The sequence below is a fragment of the Adiantum capillus-veneris genome, chromosome 7, assembly GCF_014529385.1.
Source record: "Adiantum capillus-veneris isolate H3 chromosome 7, ASM1452938v2, whole genome shotgun sequence".
Classification (NCBI taxonomy): Eukaryota; Viridiplantae; Streptophyta; class Polypodiopsida; order Polypodiales; family Pteridaceae; genus Adiantum; species Adiantum capillus-veneris.
In genome coordinates, this window is record NC_140937.1 from 95,575,838 (window position 1) to 95,597,623 (window position 21,786).

At 46.3% G+C, this 21,786-nt stretch overlaps 1 protein-coding gene and 1 pseudogene across 3 annotated transcripts in view; one reads left to right on the top strand and one right to left on the bottom strand.

Moving 5' to 3' along the window:
* The window catches only part of LOC147454258 (transmembrane E3 ubiquitin-protein ligase FLY2-like), a 114,828-nt gene that overhangs the window by 79,942 nt on the left and 13,100 nt on the right, over nt 1–21,786 (bottom strand). The gene's annotated exons all lie outside the window — the stretch shown is intronic.
* LOC147454259 (uncharacterized) lies at nt 6,417–11,217 on the top strand (annotated as a pseudogene).

Genomic DNA, 21,786 nt, shown 5'->3' on the forward strand with positions numbered 1-21,786 from the left:
GTCGAATAAAAAAATTGCAATCCAACTTGGGATTTGAAATGTTGCTCCTGTTCCAAAACCATCAGCACTAACTCCTCCCCGCACTAACTCCTCCACATAATAGTATTCAGTCGAACACAGCCACAAAACAGCCCTCACTCCTTATGATCAACCCTTCGGAGATACTAGGGCACTAGCAGCTCCGCTAGGATCGGACGGAGAGGTGACAAACTGTAACACCATCGACGCCTTTACCTCTACCATATGTGTTACAAACAGATGACATGGCATGACCATCCAAGGGCAGGACCGTACAAACAAACTCTACGAATGCTGATGTGGCAGAAGGCTGTACAAAACCCGGATTTTACGCTGACTTCTGACGTGGCACGTTGTACGGAACCCAGACTTTGCGTTGACTGATGACGTGGCAGCCTGTACGGATTTCCGCAAATTGCGCTAACTGCTTTTTCTGGCAGATTTTGGAACCAGTAACTTTTGGGAATTTTTGTTTTTGAGTTAGAAGCTTTTGGAGCATCCCTTGTAAGAATTGTTGGGTTAAATGTCACAAGACGGGCACCACGTGCCAATAGAAAAGAACAGACTGAACAAACTCTTCGCACTTCAATAACAACTGAATTGAGAGAGAGAGAGAGAGAGAGAGAGAGAGAGAGAGAGAGAGACGACACGCGACACGGAGTGGCGGAATTCCACCCCAGAGAGTATTGGCCCCAAACGTTGGCGCCCCTTTCGGTATTTCTTTATATTGCATCATCAAAGTACAAGCCGGTACTCCAAACTCTGCACCTTCTCCAGGAAGCATGCCAGAGAATGAGCCCTAGCCTCATATTTAAAGGCCCTTGGCCTAAAAAGCAATTTACATGAAAAACTTTGAAACTCAAAAGCTTCTGGTCCAAAAAGTAGTTTACATGAAAAACTTTCATTCAAACTCAAAAGCTTCTGGTCCAAAAAGCAATGCCAAAAGCTGCCAGCGCAATTTACGGAAATCCGTACAGCTTGCCACGTCATCATGTCAGCGCAATTGTCGGAATTTGTATGCTGCCTTAGGGTTAGGGTTAGGGTTTTTGGCAGAAATTAGGGTTGCAGGTTTTAGGGTTAGGGTTTTCAGAATTAGGGTTTGCAGCAATTAGGGTTTCTTGCAGAAATTAGGGTTTGCAGGTTTTAGGGTTAGGGTTTCCAGAATTAGGGTTTCAGCAGTTAGGGTTTTCAGAATTAGGGTTTCTGGCAGAAATTAGGGTTAGGGTTTTCTGCACTCGGGCAACCACGTCCTCACTCTGTGACACTTTTTCTACTGCTTGTTCTTCTTAGGGTTTAGGCCCCTCGGCCGGCATCTGTAAGTTGGCTCCATTCTTTAGGCTTTGACATGTCAGCAGTTTGTTACATTAAAGGCCTAAATAACCCCTCTTTGTACATTTTTATACTTTGTCCAGGTTCAATGTGAACCTGGACCCAAATTTTTAAAGTCGCTTGTAATAAAAGTGGGAAAACCCACAAACTCACTAATGTGAGTTTTCCCCAAATCGTACGAGCTCTCTCTCTCTCTGTTTCGATCTCTAGCGCTAGCTCTCTTCTGCACTATGCCTCCTGCTTCTTGCCCGAATCTTGCACTACATCGCGACGCGCACCTACCGGTACCCTTTGCTTCGCGCTTTCAAGAATAAATAGACCCTTTGGGGCCTCACTCTACAGAGCATATGGACGCAAAGTCTGAGAGTAAAAGTCCCTCGTGGGTATACTTTGCTCACGCATTAATGTAAAAAGAAATACCAAAAGGGGCGCCACGTTTTGGGGCCAATACCTTTGGGCACGGAACTACGCGAGGCCGTGTCGACTCGAGTTTTAAAATTGTGAAGTATTTTAAGTGATTCTCTAGTGTGTCGTGCCAGATTCTCGACTTGGGGTGTCCAAGTCTGTGAAAGTGGTATCAAAGCTTCAAGCGTGTGCTTTTCTCAAAGCATACCAGTCCTACCAAAGAGAAGACAGAACACTTGGGCACTTTTAAAATTTCTTTAGAAGAATCTTCGTAGCCCGACCCCGGCCTTATTAGGCACTTCCACCCTTATTTCATTGCGCATCGGGCGCGCTCCCGTCTTCATCGCTCTGTCTTACAGGGCATAAACCATCAAAAACCCGAGAGTACACATGGGTTCTCACGGAGAATCTGGCAAAGAGAACATCTTTCAGTGGGCAAGCAAAGAAAAGTTGAAATCCGGTGCGAGAATTGAAGAACAGAATGAAGAAATAGGACAAATTTTCGGCATAAAAGTTTGCCAAAAGACTTTTAAAGATCTCTTCAACGGTTGAGAATTTGGATATGCAACAAAAGGCAAAGTTGATCCTCTCAACAAGCTATACGCATTAATGCGAACAGATCTTATATCCAACAACTTTGCAAAATTAGGGCTTTTGCAGAAAATTTCAGTATGTATGGAATTAATGTTATCTCTGTGCAAATAATTGATAGGAGCGAGGAACATGCATATGAAAGCATTTGGAAGCATGGAGCCGGACATCGACTCTTTTGCATCGAGGTGAACTATTTGCTTGAAATTTTGCATGTTTTGTAGGCGAAATCAAGGAGACATAAGGCAAGGAATTTGCATCTGAAAGCAACCGGGAGCAACAGCAGCTCAGGAATGTATCCGTCTCTGTATGAAATTAATGTTTTCTGGAAGAACTTGCTCTTTGTATGCAGATAACAAGTGAAAATCGAGAATGAGATGATGATGAATTCGGAGCAATGACAGCTCTTGAATGAACCTGATAACGAAAAGAATCATGAATTTTGAATCATGAGGAATGATTGAATGGAATTGTCGTGAGCGCATCAAGAGTTCCCGCGGGGTGAGATAGACACACAACTAGAGCTGAATGATTGAAACACTCTATTCAATATGAACTTAGTGTCTCATTGATGGATTGGGATCCCCAAAAGTGATCACTCGCACATGACTGTGCTTGAGTGCAGATATAATGATTGACCAAATGACTGCAGCATTTCGGTCTCAAGAAATCCATGGACATGATCGCAATATGGGATTGGTTAATCCGACATCAGTGAGGTCCGTTAAATGATGAACGCAAAACGAACATGTCTGAACTTGATAAAGAACGCCAAGATTTTCTCCACTCATGCCAATTGCTTCTCTGAGGGCGAGTTGCCCCTATCTCGACCTGAGGATCACACCATTGATCTGATTCCTGGAAGCACACTACCGAACCAGCCACCTTACCGTGTTAGCCGAGCCCAGAATGAAGAGATCATGAACCAAATAAAAGACCTTTTGAAAAAGAGTCTTATCCAGCCAAGTACTTCACCCTACTACTCTCCGGTGTTGTTGGTATTAAAGAAAGACAGATATTGGAGAATGTACATTGATTATAGAGCTCTCAATAAAATCACCATCAAGAACAAATTTCCAATTCCAAGGATCGATGATATTCTTGACCGACTTCAAGGATCCTCTTGTTACAGCAGGATTGACTTAAAAAGCGGATATCATCAGACTGAATCGCGTCGGGAGATGTCTACAAGACAGCCTTTCGCACAAGCTTCGGTTTGTATGAATTTTTGGTGATGCCTTTTGGCCTTACCAATGCTCCAGCGACTTTCAACCGAATAATGGATAGGATTTTCAGAGAGTACATATCATTTGTCGGCACTTTCTTTGATGACATTATAGTCTTCTCCAAGGATCAAGCAGAACATAGACACCATATGCTATAGGTCTGTCACAAACGGGAGCGCATAACAATATAAAATATACTCGGATAAATAGAATTTATCACTTAATATTGAAGCCAAAGGATATAGAGAGAAATAAATAGAGAGAGAGAGAGTGAGAAGATCGACACAGTATTGGGGACCAAAAGATGGGCCGGTCCCCCCCCGTAATAGTATCTTTATTACTGAGGAGAAGTCTATACAAGCACTTGAACCGAACGTATTACCACGTTCGTTCTAGAATAAGACTTGATGGTTCCTGAAAGCCTTAGCTTCCGATTCCTAGAGCAAAACCCTATTCCAAGGAACTTCCCTTCCTTATTCCAAATCCTTGAGAACCAAGGTTCTCGCCTCTGGATCTCACCTTCTAGACTCAGGGCCTGACATCCCTGCAACTCTTTAATCTCCCGAAGACACAGAGTGGGCATGATGGCATTTGGACTATCATCGACAGATTTAGCAAGCAAGCTCACTTCATTCAAGTGAAGAAAACACTCAAGCCAGATCATTAGCGAGACTGTTTATTGCACAGATTTTCAGACTACATGGCATGCCTAAGACAATAGACTCAGACAAAGATCCTCGATTCACGAGTTTGTTTTTTGGAGGGCTATATGGGAGAACATTGGCACACGGTTGCAATTCTCATCATCTTTCCACCCACAGACAGATGGGCAATCTGAGATTGCAAATTCAATCGTACTGGATTTATTGAAGTCTTACATTTCTGCTCTGAAGATTCAATAAGAAAAAAAATTCCCCTTAGTGGAATTTGCCTACAAAAAACGATCCACTCTTCGACGGGGAAGGTGCCATTTGAGATCATTGAAGGTGCTCCGAAGGTTCCACCCTTCCTTAGCACAAAAGATAAAATTTTTGAAGCCGACCAATACACAAGGGACTTAGACACTACATTTGCCAAGGTCCGAGAGGCTTTAGCGAAATCTCAGGAACGACACAAGAAGGCAGCAGATCGACACCGTCGCGATTTGACATTAAAGGAAGACGATTGGGTGCTCTTACGTTTTGAGAAGGCACGCCTAAGAAAGAAAAAGGAAAAGGAGCCGCTTTTTCCAAAGCTTAGCATCAGGTACTATGGTCCTTTCCAGATAAAAGAAAAGATAAATGATGTCTCCTTTAGACTGAAGCTGCCCGATACTTGGAAGATTCACAATGCATTTCATGTGAGTCTATTGAAGCCTTTTAAAGGCGATGTGCCCAAGTATGGGGAGCCAGATGAGCAACCCGAAGTGGAGGAAAGCGAGGAGATACTCGTTCCAGAACAGATATTGGCACATAAAGATAGAAAGATAAAAGGTAAAGTGATTGATGCCTCCTTTTTTGATCGCAGCTGACGGCCTCTTCACATTTTTATTCTCTTCTTTGCTTGCAGCACCCTTCCCCGGCCGCCCACTTTGTCCCGGCGCCCTCATATATTTCCATACATCATTTTCTTGTTGGGTCGTGGGGGATTTTTCCAGGCTTTGCCCTACCTCCCCTTGGGCACCTATTTATGGGGTCAGGGGGGTACCCACTTCCACACTATCTGATTGTGCATTGGGTCTTCTCCTCATGGTAGTCATGGGGGGCTGATCGCCCCCTCTTCACCATATCTTGCGTTTTGTGTTTCTGTCTCTCTCTCTCTCTCTTCCCTCTCTCACTTCCGCACACGCGCACTCACATGGTATCAGGAGCTTCAGGCTCTGCCGTGTTCCAAGGAGCATCTCCCCATCAGGTACTCCCAAGAAGAAGCATCTTCAGCGATTTGCTTCCAAAAGGCCTAGGCAGCTTTTCGCGACGAAAGTTTGCAGAGATGTAGCACTGGTGCGTTGCCGGTCAAATTCCTCTTTAGATCTACAAATTTCAGCCATACACCTGCTGTTTTCTCTGTTTTCAGCCCACCTGGGGTTGTTACCTTGATTAGCCACCCTCCCCAAACCCTCTGCACCGCTTCGGACCATACCAGGAGCGTACGAGCACGCTGAAAATCGCTGGACAGCACCGTTTTCATCACCTTGCAGTTGCGTTTTTCGGTGGACAGCAGCCACATGGTTTGCATTTTCGACAGAGGATGAAGTTACCTCCTGCCAAGACACCATCCGATGGTGGTCCATGCGGTCTCTTAGTGACTTCTGCAGTACACGGTATCTTCGACATCGGCTTGATCATCTACGGGCATAAGATCCTTGGGGGATCCATGCATCCCAGCCATCATTTGGCGGTTGCGCACTCCAAAGGGGGTGGTGACTTGTGGTTTGCTTTGGACACACCTATGCACTCATCAGAGGAGTTCACATGAGATATTGTCATCAGCTTACCACTTGACCTCGACACGTCACATCACTTGCTTACATAGGAGCATCTACATAGACTCAGGGAGAGGATCTTGGATCTCTTCTTGGACAGGTTCATTGCTTCGATCTACAGACTGGAGTGGGACTTCAGTGCTTTGGACTCTCTTGGAGAGTTTACCCGCGAGATGCGGGAGATCAGGCACCATTCTATGACTACATCCGGATTCACCCGGAGCTTGGCTTGGATGATGGTGCAGTTGCTCTTCTACATTCCTAATCATTTGGATTGCTACCTTTAAAGTTGCTTACACTCACCCTCGATAACCTTACAGCAGACTTATCCCCTGACCTGGGCAATAGGCCACTCCCAGCTCATTCACATTGAGAGCCACACCGAGATGCGGTTTGGTGGTGTTGTTGGCGCGGATTCTATTTTGGTTGACACCAGAGGATTAGAGGTAGGAGATACAGGCAAGATGGCGCAGACAGATTTGTCTGGCCTTTCCTCTTCTTGGAGGTTCTTCACACGCAGACTGCTCACTCTTCTTTTTAGAGGTTCTTCACAACGCAGACTGCTCAGTTTGGCTTCCCTTCTTCATATAGGATGATTACACTGCAGACAGCTTGGTCTGACGAAACCTCTTCTCAGAGGCCCTTCACAGCGCAGACTGTTGAGTCTGGCTTTCCCCTTATCTTGGATTACCCTACCTACTTACAGGACACCATCCGATGGTGGTCCGTGCGGTCTCCTAGTGACTGCTACAGCTTACGGTAGCTTCTACAATGCAGACTGTTTAGTCTTGCTTTCCTTGTTTCGGAGGACGTTTACGGCGCAGATTGCTACACCTGGCCTTCTTAGAGTTTTTCACAACTTAGCCACCTCGCCACACTAGGTTACAGGTTCATGCATTGACAGGATTCTCACGACGGTTCTTGGGCTTCTCCATTTTCTCCAGACGGTTTGACTACAGACACCACAGATCCTATTGGACAAGACACTTGCAGGTCTATTGGCACTTCTTTTACGACAAGGAATTGTTTTCACACTCAGTTCGGGACCTTCACGCAGTATCTTCACACTGCATTAGCGAGTACAGCAGTTTGCTACACTGCTTGTGACGGCATCACACCATGGAGATCTCTCAGTAATTGGGACACCCCAGACTGCTGCTACAATCGCGGAGTTCGCCAAACTATTGTCCTTAGTGGACATCGCAGCAAACATCTTCATCATTTGCCTCACATCTTCGGCTTCATGCGGTTTGTTCAACATCATGTGCTGAGAGGGGGTGTTAGGCTTACACCACTCTGCTACTTCACAGGTCTAGGGCATGGGCATACATGTACGGCTAGTATGTCTCCGGGTTGGCCACCAATAGTCTAGGTTGCTCCCGGTCCGCCGGCCACCCGAGTTTGGGGCCGGCCGCCCACTTTGTCCGGGCACCCTCATATATTTCCATATATCATTTTCTTGTTGGGTCGTGGGGATTTTTCCAGGCTGTGCCCTACCTCCCCTTGGGCACCTATTTATGGGGCCAGGGGGGTACCCACTTCCACACTATCTGATTGTGTATTGGGTCTTCTGCTCATGGTAGTCATGGGGGGCTGATCGCCCCCTTTTAACCATATCTTGCGTTTTGTGTTTCTATCTCTCTCTCTCTCCCCCCTCTCTCACGCTTCCGCACATGCGCACCTCACAATGATCCCATATGCCATGAGCATGGTGTCACAAAGTGATGACGTGGCTACCCATCTGCAGAAACCCTAAAAACCTGCAAACCCTAATTCTGGAAACCCTAACCCTAAAACCTGCAAACCCTAATTCTGCTGCCAGAAACCCTAAACTACCGAAACCCTAACTCTGCGCATGACACGTGGCAGCAGTACGGACGCCCGGAGCCTTTGCTTTTATTTTTAGGGATTTTGACTTCAAGCTTTTGGGGCTCTGCTTTTGGCAACCCTTGTAAATAAATACGTGGTTTGGGTTCACACTCTGCAAAGCATCTGGATGCAGAGTCTGAGAGTGAGACCCAACCACTCTTGTACTTTGAACTGAGATCAAGGAAGGATCCATACGTACGTCCGGCTCCGTACGGTACCGTACGTCCGTACGGTACGGTACGGTACGGAATTGTAGTGTACGCTTTTTTTTTACTTTAAAAAAAACCCTACACGTGAGGCCTTTTGTTTTCACTTGGCTAGGTATAGTCTGGGCGCCTTATTTTACTGGTGAGTATCTGCAACAGTGACCTGCAACCTGCAAAGTCTCTGCAAAGTCCATCTGCAAAGCCTTTTCGCGCGTGTTTACCGGTAAGAAAGCAAACCTTCTGTCTCTCCCTCGCACATTTCTTTGTGATTCTCTCGCGATAGCACATGCCTTTTAGTCACAATGTCGTGTTCCTACTGCATGTGTAGGTCGACCATGCCTCGCAAACCCAACCCAGTCTGGAGCGCAAACACCAATGTCATTGCGGTGGTAAATACAGGAGGGTAAGCAGGATCAGGAACACGCAATTGGACTTGCAAATATTGTGGAAAGCAGAAGACAAGTACGGTGACGCGTGTGTTGAGGCACCTTACTGGCATCGGCACTACAGGCCAATGCGGAGGATGCAAGCTTGTTCCGCGAGAGATCAAGGATGCTTTGATTCTAGAGCACTTTCTGGGAGGGGGTCTTCCCTCGTCCAAGGGTAAGAAAGCAAATGAGGCAACACAGGATGCCTTGCAGGATGCATTGTTTACAGATTTTCCAAATGCACCTACTCAGCAGGAAAAGGATGTTAGCAGGAAAAGGGCTCGTTGTTCTCAAGATGTAGATGAGGATACAGATCAGAGCACACGCATGTATACGCAGTCTACTTTGCCTTCACGTGTCCATGCACAATCCTGGGTAAAAGAGAGGCAAAAAATTGCAGAAACAGAGATTGCTCGCACTCTCATAGAGTGCAACATTGCATTTAATGTCTTGCGGACAGAGCAATGGAAGCGAATGGTTCGAGCCATTGCACAAGTTGGCGCCACAGATTCCTGGAGTGGCTTGGATTAACAGAGGATGCGCACAAAAATGTTAGATGAGCAGCGAGAGATCATTGACAGAGCCTTGGTCCCAGTGAAAGCTGGGTGGCAGCAATTTGGTTGTACTATCATCTCTGATGGGTGGAGTGATATTCGGAGACGCCACATTATCAACATCCTTGTTTCCTCTTGCCTTGGTACATACTTCCTACGTGCTGTGGACGCGGGCAAGGCTGGTGAGCGTATTTCGGCAGAGTTTATTTTTGGGCACATTCGGCAAGCCATCAAGGAGGTCGGGAAGGATAATGTCGTACAAGTATCATTCTCGAGAGTCGAATTTTTTGCGCTTTTTAGTTTGTCGAATCTCTTGCTCTTTTTAGAAGCCATAGTACGACGTATAATGGTCATTGGTTTTGCAGGTTGTTACGGACAATGCGTCCAACTGCAAGGCCATGTGGGAGATGGTTGAGGCGGAGTTCCCTCGCATAGTTTGGACTCCATGTGCTGCACATTGCCTCGACTTACTCATGGAGGATATTGGCAAGTTGACTTGGGTACAGCCTATTGTCTCTGATGCGTCAAAGATGACTACTTTCTTCCGCAAGAAACATCAAGCACTTGCCATATTCAGGAGTCACAGCACACTAGACATGGTGCGTCCCTCGAAGACTAGGTTTGCATACATGTACCTAGTACTTCAGAGGCTTTACAGGTTGAGGGATCCACTGTTGCAGACAGTTGTGGACCCTAAGTGGCGCTTGATGCTCCATGCGCAGACGGAGCCTACCAAGTACATACAGAGGAAAGTGCTTGATGAGAGCTTTTGGGTAGAGGTACACTCTTTGGCAGTGGCTCTCCAGCCTCTCTATGTTCTCTTGCGTGTGACAGACATGGAGGGGTCGACTCTTGGCCTTGTGTATCATCTATTCATGCAGATGAGGCAGCACATAGCTACATGTACCTCCGTGACACCAGAGCGGTAAGTCCTTAGTCAATGCTTGATCCTTGGAAAGTTGGATGTTGTATTTGTTTTAAGTCTTGACTGTGAAGTCTTGTGAATTGCAGGCGGGATGACATCCTTGCTATTGTGGAGAGTAGATGGACGTATATGAGTCGTCCTATTCATGGGATGGCTGCTATACTCCATCCTCTCTACAAGACTCCAGAGCTTTTTGCAGAGAGCGGTTTGCTCAACTTGCGATCGGAGTACCTAGAGCGGATGTTCACTGAGGATGAGCAACTGGACCTTGACAATGAGATGAGCAGCTGCATGAACAATCTGGGACCGTCTTTCTTGAGGAGTGTGTCTTTGAGGTAGGAAGCTACCAAGCTTCCCCTCACTTGGTGGCAGAACTATGGAAGAGCCTGGCTTCCAAAGTTGTGCAATCTTGCACTACGTATTCTCTCACAGGTATTCTAATTGTGTTTACACGCTCAGGGTGTTTCGTGGTTCTCATTTATTCCTTTATCTTGTGTGTATGTCATATGACATATGTCTATAGGATTGCTCAGCTGGTGCTTGTGAGCGCAATTGGAGCGCCTACTCTCTGATACACACGAAGATTCGAAACCGCTTGAGCACTATGCAATTGGAGAAGTTGGTCTATTGTCGAGCGAACATGAAGCTCGTGCGTAGCTTTCATGCTTTGGGGTCACCCAAGCAGGTAAGTCTTAATAATAGATCATTGCTACATGAGTCTTGGATATGAGAGACTCGATGTTAAAAATTAATACTTGGCTACTTAAACTTTTGAGCAGGCAGATCCGACTCAAGTAAAGATGGTGCCAGATCCTACTGCACAGGAGATAGATTGTCGGATCAGAGATGAGCACGAGGAGATTCTTCAAGAGCTTCATAGAGAGCTTGAGAGCGTGGATCGACGGGTCACTAGATCACGAGCACGAGCCATGGCCATCCCTCTTCGCCAGGAGGTTGCAGATCCAGAGAGAGCACGACGGGAGAGCATTCGCAGAGGCAAGCTACCTATGCGCAGTAGTCGTGGTCGAGCAAATGAGGCAGTGCGTCTCATTCTGACCGAGGAGGAGGATGACCCATTTGAGCTGCTGGAGGCAGATGCTTTTGGAGATCCCACCATTGTTGACCCAGAGTTTGATGAGGAGGGCAATGTCTTGACAGAAGGAGACATGGCCTCCTCATCTTCAGAGTCCGATAGGGATGTTTGAGTATCTTGATTGCCATGTAGTATGTAGTATGTACTTTGCAGCTGCTAGCATCTTAGCATGCTTCCTAGTTTCCTTTTTTATTGAGTCAGGACTCGTGCTTTGTTCCACCTTTGTTTATTGTGGATGAATTATCATTGGATGTACCTTTTGTTTGATGAGATTATGGTTTACCATTTATGAAGTATGTCATGCCAGTGGCCAGTACCATAAACTTTTCGAGTCTCGTCTGTTGTGTAGTGTGTAATCATACATGTGTAAATACTAAATCAAGATCACTATGAAGCTCTTTGTAGTTTGTTATACTTATGAATATACTATCAAGTACAGACTGTATTGTAGGTTTCTGGCTTTCAAAAAAAAAACCATACGAATTTTACGTACCTAACAACTCAATCCATTCGGTACTACGTACAGGACATACCGAATACGTACCGTACCTTACGTACCTTTCCACCTTGACTGAGATTAATACAAAAAGAAATACCGAAAGGGACGCCAGTCTTTGGGCACCAATATCTCTAGACACGGAACTCCACCGGGCCAGTGCAAACCCATTGTGAACTGTGAACTCTTTTGAAGTGGTTATTTGGTGTTGTCGCCGTCGATTCTTGACTTGGAATGTCCAAGTCTGTTACAGTGGTATCAAAGCACGGCCGATTTCTCTTCTACGGGAAATCCGATCCCAAAAAAAAAAAATATGCGGCACATATGGCTTCACGCAAGGATCAGTCGACTCCCTCTGCATCCGGAGATGCGGGAAGGGATCACAACGAAGATTCCGGCAGAGAGTATGGCCCCCTTCGGCCTACTCAGGCGGAGCGACGAGAGATGGAGCGTCGTCGATTGATCGGCGATGCAACAAAGATGATGCTCAATTTTGCGAAGGACCCAAAATTTGCAAAATATATGAGCGAGACTTCTTTTCAGGAAGTGCACGAGCAGTGGCAGAAAACCACACCACCACCCCGAAACCCGCTCTCAAGAAACCTTCTACTCACAAGAAATATTCAGAGAAGGAATGAGAAGAGGTGGTTGATGCACGGATTGCTCGGCTTTTTGACACGCAGAACAAAGCTAAAAAGCACGGAAAAAAGCAGAAGAAAGGTACTGACTTCCCGGGATATTTGGGTCATAAGTCGACATTTGATAAGGCAAAGAAACCGAAGAAGCGTGTTCGATTTGAAGGAGTACCCAGTTCTTCTTCTTCTTCTTCTTCTTCTTCTTCTTCTTCTTCTTCTTCTTCTGACAGTTCTTCTAGCTCTTCTGACTCGAGCGAAGAAGACAGAAAAGGCAAAAAGCGAAGCAAGAAACAACGCTTCGAAAAGGGCAAGAAAAAGGCAAAGAAGTCTAAATCTCGCCCAGTGAGTGACAGTTCTACAGAGGACTCGTCTACAGACAGTTCAGACTCTGACGACGGCAATTTTTATGCAAACAAGAAGAATTTTTACAAAGCCAACCAATATGACTTTCTGGAAGATAAAAGCAAGAAAGTCCGAGAGTTTAAGGACGTGGACAGTCAATTAAATTTGACACTTTTTCAGGATATAAAGATGCTTCAAAGGCTTTGTCTTTTATACAGCAATTTGACATCGCTTTCGTGGGAGGACGCTACTCAGAGCACTCCAAGATTCAAAGAGCTGCCTCTTATTTTAAGGGGAATGCTCGAACTTGGTGGTCCACGCTTCTTTTAAACAAGACTACGACAGTTAAATGGCTGAATTTAAGAAGTTTTTATTTCTTCTTGGCTAACTCAAGAGTATGCAGGCGACATACGAGCTGCTTGGAACCATCTTCGGATGACCAAGAGAGATACAGTGGACACTGATTGCGAGAGATTCTGGAGCTCTTTTCTACCCGCCTCTTCATTCAAGAAGATTTCGTTCAGAGAATAGATTGAGCGGTTTACCTTGGGTCTACCTACAGAGATCCGAGATCACTGCTTGGAACAAAAGTCGGCTTCTATTGAGGAGTTGATGAGTCATGCGAAACGGGGTTTTGCCATTCACTCTGGCAGTCTGACCTACCCCACCGATGAGGTCATGACACAACGAGTAGAACAGACTTCAGCGAATGAAAGTAGAAAGAGAAAGAGCAACCCAGAAAAGAAGGATGCACGACCCAAGCTTACTCCTCCAGAGAGAGCTCGCTTCATCAAGGAGGGAAAGTGCTTTGGATGCGGGGAACATGGACATATCTCCGCGAAGTGCCCTAAAAAGGCACAGAAAGAACAGAATGACAAGGACGACGAAAGACCTGAGAGTTCGAGAGCAGCTGAGGAACGTCGACGAAAAGGCAAGATGAAAACAAGACTGGTTCCAAATTGTGTGGGTACCGATCCCAACACCATGGACGAGAGTACAGAACTTCCCCGAGCTTGGGGCAAAGTGAAAGACCAAGAGGCCCTGATCTTCTTTAATGGAGGGGCCAAGGCCAACTTCATTTCACCAGAATTGGCGACGCGGCTCGAGATCACTCCCGATCGGATGGGACCACTCGCGGAGGCAGTTCCAGCGGCACCCGACAGGGACGTAGCCATTACACCTGTCATTGGCAAACTTCGGTTGCATTGTCAGGGGTATTTGGGGCATGATGATTTTTACATAATGCCTTTGGAAGGTTGTGATGTTCTCTTGGGAATTCCTGGTACCACTAGAACAACGCCGTGGTTGATTATCGGGCGAGGAAAGCGACATTGACTACAGTGAAGGGCAGAACCATTGTACTTGACATTAAACTGAAGGGCGAGTCTGTCCCTATTGTATCGGCTTCAGCCATTTCTAAATTAATAAAATCAAGTCTGTTTGTTTACTCGATCTTTATGAAAGAATTGAGTAATAAGGATAGGACAAATATGTCTAAACTTGATAAAAAACGCCAAGATTTTCTCCACTCTCACGCCGATTGTTTCTCAAAGGGCCTACCAGGCGAGTTACCACCTGCTCGTCCTGAAGATCATACCATTGATCTGATACCTGGAAGCACACCACTGAACCGGCCACCTTACCGCGTGAGCCGAGCACAGAATGAAGAGATTATGAACCAAGTGAAAGACCTCTTGGAAAAGGGTCTTGTCCAGCCTAGTACATCACCGTATTGCTCTCTAGTGTTGTTGGTTTTGAAGAAAGACAGATCTTGGAGAATGTGCATCGATTATAGAGCTCTCAACAAAATCACCATCAAGAACAGATTTCCGATTCCTAGGATCGATGATATACTCGACAGATTACAAGGATCCTCATGCTTTAGCAGGATTGATTTGAAGAGTGGATATCATTAGATTAGAATCGCGCCGGGAAACGTCTACAAGACAGCTTTTCGGACGACTTTTGGGTTATTTGAGTTTTTGGTGATGCCTTTTGGCTTAACCAATGCTCCTGCGACATTTAACCGGATGATGGACAGGATTTTTCGACAGTACACGCTATTTGATGGCACCTTCTTTCACGATCTCATTGTTTTCTCCAAGAATGAGGCAGAACATAGAGATATCTGCCTCGAGTCTTTCAAGCATTACGAGATCACAAGTTAGTGATTAATGCAAAGAAAAGTGAATTTTTCCTACTAGAGATACACTTTTTGGGACACATTGTGTCAGCAGCGGGAGTGCCAATGGATCCGGCCAAGATAGAGACTATCCGTGATTGGCCCGATTTGAAAAATGTCCATGAAGTTAGAAGCTTCTTGGGACTGTGTTCGTACTTCAGGCGGTTCATTCGAAAGTTTGCAGAGGTTGCTTCCCCTTTGCATATCTTGACACAGAAAGGAGTCCCTTTCTTGTGGGGACCCACAAAGGTAACTGCCTTTCAGACATTGAAAGAGAAATTGACTACGGGACCAGTTTTGACTTTGCCGGACTTGCAGAAGTCATTTGAAGTATATTGTGATGCTTGTGGTCGTAGTCTGGGTGCGGTCTTAATGCAAGAAGGCCATGTCATTGCTTACGAGAGCCGATTGTTCTCAAGGCCGGAAATGACAGCACACATTTATGAGAAAGAGCTTCTGGCGGTTATCCATGCTCTTACTCAGTGGCGGCACTACCTACTCGGAGCGGATTTTATTGCCTTTATAGACCATCAGAGTTTGCGCTACTTCTTGTCACAGAAGCAGCTATCGGAAAAGCAGATGCGGTGGGCGAACATCTTGTCAATTTCACTTCTAGATTGTTCATGTTCAGGGACAAAAGAATGTGGTGGCAGATGCTTTGTCTTGGAAGCCGTTGGTTCTGGCTGTTTCCGCGATACATCATAGGAGCTTCGAGGATATGGTCAACCAGTGTCACGAGGACGTGGCAGTTATTAACCATGTCACAGAGATGTGGCAACTGCTAACCTTGGTTGTTGGTTTCTTTCCAATGGGGTTTATTTTATTTGTTTAAGACCCTCTTCTTGAAGTAGCAAACGGTCGGACATTGTATGGCCAATGTGAACGGTAGATTCACCCGCAGACGGGAAGTGGTCGGCACTGGAATTCGTATGGTAAGAGGATGTCTAGGCTCAGAGCAAGATCATATAGGTCCCCCCGTCGCACTTAGCAAGTTGGTGGATACTAGGAAGTGAACTCAATTAAGGCGTAAAGTCAAGGTGGGACTTCCAACAAAAAGTATCCGACAGTTGGGCCACATTGCACTTTTGGATGCGGCTCCAATGAGGATAGATGGTCAGAAGACCAATGGGAGCCCAACGGAAGCATCTCCTAAAATTTAGGGAACTGCTATTTTGGGCCGTGAAATGTGTTCGCGTCATTACCTCCGGTATGACTAGGGGAACACTTTATAACTTTGCCGCGAAGTCAACCGACGCGTCGGTTGGGATATTTTTAAGCGGCGAACCCGAAACGGGAAAATGCTTGAAAATGCGCCAAGTGTCACATTTTGGTGAACTTTCCTCTTGCAGAAAAATGGGCGCTGATTTTTATGCTGGGAGAGGCCTCATTTGCAACCTGTCACAGGTTAAGAGCTATGGAGTGCTTCCTTTCCCTCTCATGTACAGTGTGGTGCTAGGAGTGATGCCCTGCACACTACACACTGCTCTCTCTCTCCCCTACGTGCAGTTATGTGATGCCCCACAAGAGGGCTACTCATTTGACTGATGTACAGTTGTGTGGGTTCATGCTTTTGTGCTGAGGCAAGAGCCTCCTTGAGCAGGAACAGGGGTAGCTAACTGCTACTCCAAAGCAGGCACTGGTGAGGGTCAAAACCTCACCGTACAGGTGCAAAATCAGCGCTGTGTATGCGCTGTAAATTCACTGTTTTTCAGCCGTACGGACGCCAAGATCATTGGGAATCGTGCCCCACTGGCAAAGGACAGTTAGGGGACTGTTTGGGGCTGAAAACAGGGCAAAAACCAGTAAATACAGCGTGCTGAATTTACTGTTTTTGGACAGGAATCAGAGGGTATACGACAGTGCAAGCGAGTTCCAGCAGGGGAATTGGTTTCGCGCAAGTTTTGGGGCTGTTATGCTGCCGAAATTTGGCCAAATCAAATGGTATCTAGGGGGATACACGTGAAGGATTCCCAGGACCTTACCTTGTAATTTACCCTCCTAAAGAATAAAGAAATACCGAAAGGGGCGCCAATTTTGGGGCCTACAGGTTGTCGGCGTCTGCTCGGAGCATTCTAGCTTCCGAGCCGTGTGTGTAATGAAGTGTTAATTCTCGTTACAGGTCTCCTTTGCAAAGTGCTCTGTGTGTGTGTTTAAGTAAAGAATTTCGGGTGAAAGCCAACGCCTACCGCCCTACGGGCCGGTTTCATGGTTCCGTTGCCGGGACATCAATCACTTTTTCCTCAAAGAGTGAGCCTGGATTGTTCAGGGTAAAGACACAGTGCAAGAACGCGGGGATTACACTATGGCCGACAAGGGGAAGGGAATTATGGAAGAGGGTTCCTCTCCAAAGGACAGACAGGAGATTCCTATGGTTTTTGAGATTGGCGAGAGCTCACGGCCACGTCAGTCTGTACCTCCTGTCAACGTGAATGTCCCTCCAGTAGTACAGGGCTTTATGACAGGGCAACTTGAGGATGATGCGTTTTAAGACTCAGTTAGTTGCCGCGGTGAATGTCTTTTCGCAGCTGGTGCAGAATCCGAGGTTTATGGAATTCTTGCAAGCGCCACCAATGCAACAGCAAAATAGGCAACCTACGCTGCGTACGGAGCTTGTTGAAGCTCAAGCCCAGGTACTTCATGAGGCGCAGGAGGAAAGGGAACACTCGCATGTTGCGGAGTCGGGGGCTCCAAAGCAGGTTCCTCCCGTGCTTGAACAGGTGGCTAGAACACCTATTCCACTGGTTATGCCAGTTCAGCCCGCCACCTTTCAGAGCCAGCATGCTGTCTTGAATGGGCAGGGAGCTGGATACCAGGCTATGCACTCAGTTTTTCCACCACCCACGGTACATCCTGGGTATTTCGGGGGTGGATCAGTGTTCCAAAGTATGGCTGGTTATGCGTCTGGAAGTCAGCCGTACATGCCAGGAACAGTGTTTGGGGGTATGCAAGGCATCATGCCAAACCCCATGTATGGTACTATCGGCATGCAGCAAGGTTTCCACGGCAACCAGGGCCAGTTTGGGGTGCCACAGGCTCATTTTGGCATGGCTGGTTTTTCTGGACAGCAGCCAGATATCGCACCTTTGACGCAAAATGTGAATGGCCAACACCTGCCGATCGTGCCTAGTACAGTGCCCATGTTGCAGACCATCCCGTATGACAACTTGGGGGCACTAGAGAAGCCGAAGGCTTACAAAGAAGGTGGTGCAGCGGTAAAGTTCAGTACCTTCAGTGGTTTCGAGGATAAGACAAAGGCACTCACTTTCCTCCAGCAGTTTGATACAGCTTATGCGGGAGGGAATTTTACAGAGGCCTCGAAGGTCAGGAAAGCTGCCACTTTCTTAAAGGACAATGCGCTTACATGGTGGACGACATTGTTAATGCAAGGACAGGCACCCGCCACTTGGGTTTACTTCAAGCAAATGTTTGCATCTGCTTGGCTATCAAATGAATTTGAAGCCGATGTCTTGACAGATTGGCACCAGCTTACGGCAGCTTCGTGCAAGAGCTTGCTGGAGTACAATAGGAGGTTTTGTAAAGCATTACTCTCAGTGACCTCCTACAGATTTGTGCCATTGACAGAGCAGATAGAGAAGTATTGTTGTGGGCTGCCTAAAGGGCTTCGCGATTACTGTACAAAGAACAGAGTGGCTACCCTTACTCAGCTTATGGAAGTTGCGAACACTGGTCTTGCCCTGTTGAAAGGAGAGGACAGTGGATTTCCGAGCAGTGATAAAGGAGGGCAGCAAAAGAAAAATTCAGCGAAGAAGCCCTTTGTGAAAACGGCTCCTGATGCGTCACAGGGGTCTGAACAGGCCACCAAAGACAAGGATTCAGCTGGGACTTCTGGAGCGCAGGCAAAGAAACAGAAAAGGAAGCCTTTTGTGCGCAAGTCGCTCGAGGAAAAGAAGGTCCTAATGGCTGAGAACAAATGCTTTATATGCGAGCAGCCTGGTCACTTTTCTATCAATTGTCCACAAAGGAAAAGGCCAGCTGACTCAGAGGATAAAGAAGACCAGAAAGGCAAGAAGCCTAAACCCACAGCAGGTTTAGTGCCAGACATGGTGGGTGACAGGCCCAGCACAGATGCCAGTGAGTTATGCAGGGGCATGGGGTAAAGTTAGGGATCAGACGGCACTCATCTTCTTTGATCCAGGTGCCAAAGCCAACTTTATCTCACCAGAGTTAGCTATGAAGCTCGGCATCAAAGCTGAAGAGATGGGGTACACAGCAGAGGCAGGGTTGGCATGTCCTGGCCACTCGGAGTGTGTTACTCCCATCATTGGAAAACTGCGTCTGCATATTCAGTCGTATGTGGACACTGAAGAGTTTTACATCATGCCGCTGGAAGGTTGTGACGCCTTGTTGGGGATCCCGTGGATGTTCCGAGTGCATGGAGTCTTGGATGCCTACAACAAAAAGATCACTGTTCAGCATAGGGGCAAAACTCACATCTTGGATGTAAAGCTTAAAGGAGAGTCAGTCCCTATTGTATCTGCTTCTGCTATCACTTCTGTAATAAAGAATCATCTTTCTGTGTACTTGATTTTTGCACGTGATGTCTCAGATAGTGATCAGTCAAATTTATATGTGTTAGATAAAGAAAGGTCAGCATTTTTGCAAAAGTTTAGTGACTGTTTTTCTGATTCATTACCGTCGCAATTGCCGCCAGAGAGACCTGAGGACCATCGGATAGATTTGGTGCCAGGGTGTAGCCCACCAAATAGACCTCCCTACAGGGTTAGTGCGGCGCAGCAGAAAGAGATTATGGGCCAGGTTGAGGAGTTATTAGAGAAGGGGCTGATTCAGCCTAGTTCTTCACCCTTTTGCTCCCCAGTGCTCCTAGTGCAGAAGAAGGATGGCTCATGGCGCATGTGTATTGATTACCGTGCGTTGAATAAGAATACCATCAAGAATAGGTTTCCTATTCCTCGCATTGATGATATTCTCGATCGTTTAGAGGGTGCTGCAATTTTCAGCAGGATAGACCTGAAGAGTGGGTACCATCAGATTCGTATAAGCCCAGAGGATGTGCACAAGACTGCGTTTAGAACAACATTTGGTCTTTATGAGTTTCTAGTGATGCCGTTTGGGCTAACAAATGCTCCAGCCACGTTCAACAGAATGATGGACCGGATTTTCCGCTCGCATCAACAGTTTGTTGGAACATTCTTCGATGACATGATTGTGTATTCGAAGAATGAAGAGGAGCATAGGCGTCACTTGACCATTGTGTTCGAAGAGCTGCGCAGTCACAGGTTGCTTGTCAATCCTAAGAAAAGTGAATTCTTCCTTGAAAAGATCCACTTTCTGGGCCACATAGTCTCAAAGGATGGTGTAAGAATGGATCCCGCAAAGGTCGAAGCTATCAAGACATGGCCAGACTTGAAGACTGTGCACGATGTCAGAAGCTTCTTGGGATTGTGTTCCTACTATAGAAGGTTTATCAGAAATTTTGCAGAGATAGCATCGCCTCTTCACGCATTGCAAAAGAAAGAGGTCACTTTTAGATGGACCCAAAAAGAGATTTCAGCTTTTAGTCTCTTAAAGGAAAAGTTGACTTCAGATCCAGTTATTGTTCTGCCAGATCTCAGGAAGTCATTTGTGGTCCAGTGTGACGCGTGTGGCAGTAGCATCGGAGCAGTGCTAATGCAAGATGGACGGGTAGTAGCCTATGAAAGCCGAATTTTGCAAGGGCCAGAGAGGACTACGCAAGTCTATGAGAAGGAGCTCTTGGCCGTGATTCATGCGCTTTCTAGCTGGAAGCACTACCTCTTAGGTGCTGATTTTGTTGTCCAAACAGATCATCAGACCTTGCGATACTTCTTGACACAGTCAAAGTTATCCGAAAAGCATATGCGATGGGCAAACATTCTTTCCATGTTCCACTTCCAGATTATGCATGTGGAAGGCAAGAAGAATGTTGTGGCTGATGCGTTATCAAGAAAGCCACAAATTTCAGCTGTGTCAATTCCTTATCATCATGAGTTAGATGACATGAAGGAACAGTATACTGCTGATGAAGATTTTGCAAGGATCTTTGAACAGTTACAAGAGGGGCAACATCATGAGCACTACCTCCTCAGAGATGGTTTTATGATGATGCATGGCAGACTTTGTGTCACTAGGCCATTGCGACATAAGGTCATGGAAGAGAGTCATGTCCCACCGTATGCAGGGCATCGTGGCATTGATGCAACAGTTAAAGCGGTAGAGACGTTCTTCTATTGGCCTACCTTGAGGAGAGATGTGGATACCTTTGTGCGAGCATGCATAGTTTGCCAAAAGGTCAAGTTTGACAGGCAAAAGGCACCAGGGTTGTTACAACCACTGCCAATTCCGAATAAGCCATGGGAAAGCATTGCTATGGACTTTATCTTTGATCTTCCAAGAACGCCAACAGGGAGTGATGGTATATGGACCATTATCTACAGGTTCAGCAAGCAGGCCCATTTTATCCCTGTCAGGAAGAAGATAAAATCTGATCAGATGGCACGCTTGTTCATGTACAATGTGTTTAAGTACCATGGTATGCCACAATCGATTATCAGTGATCGTGATCCTCGCATGACCAGTTTGTTCTGGAGAGGATTGTTTGAGAACATGGGTACTACGCTCAAGTTCTCGTCTTCGTTTCATCCACAAACTGATGGACAGTCAGAAGAGGCCAATTCTACTGTCTTAGATCTGCTAAAATGCTATGTGTCAGATAATAAGGGCAAGTGGGAACAGTATTTGCCTATGCTTGAGTATGCGTACAATAATACGGTGCATTCGTCTACTGGCAAAGCACCTTTTGAAATTGTTGAAGGCGGCAAAAAGGTTCCTCCCATTTTGCATACAAAGGACAAGATCTTTGAGGCAGATCGATATGTTGAGAACATGGATGAGATGTATAAGAAGATTAAAGTTGCCTTGGACAAGACTCAGGCAAAACAGAAAAAGGCTGCTGATCGTCACCGTCGTGAATTGTTACTATCACCTGGTGATTGGGTTCTCTTAAGGTTCGAAAAGGCAAGGTTAAAG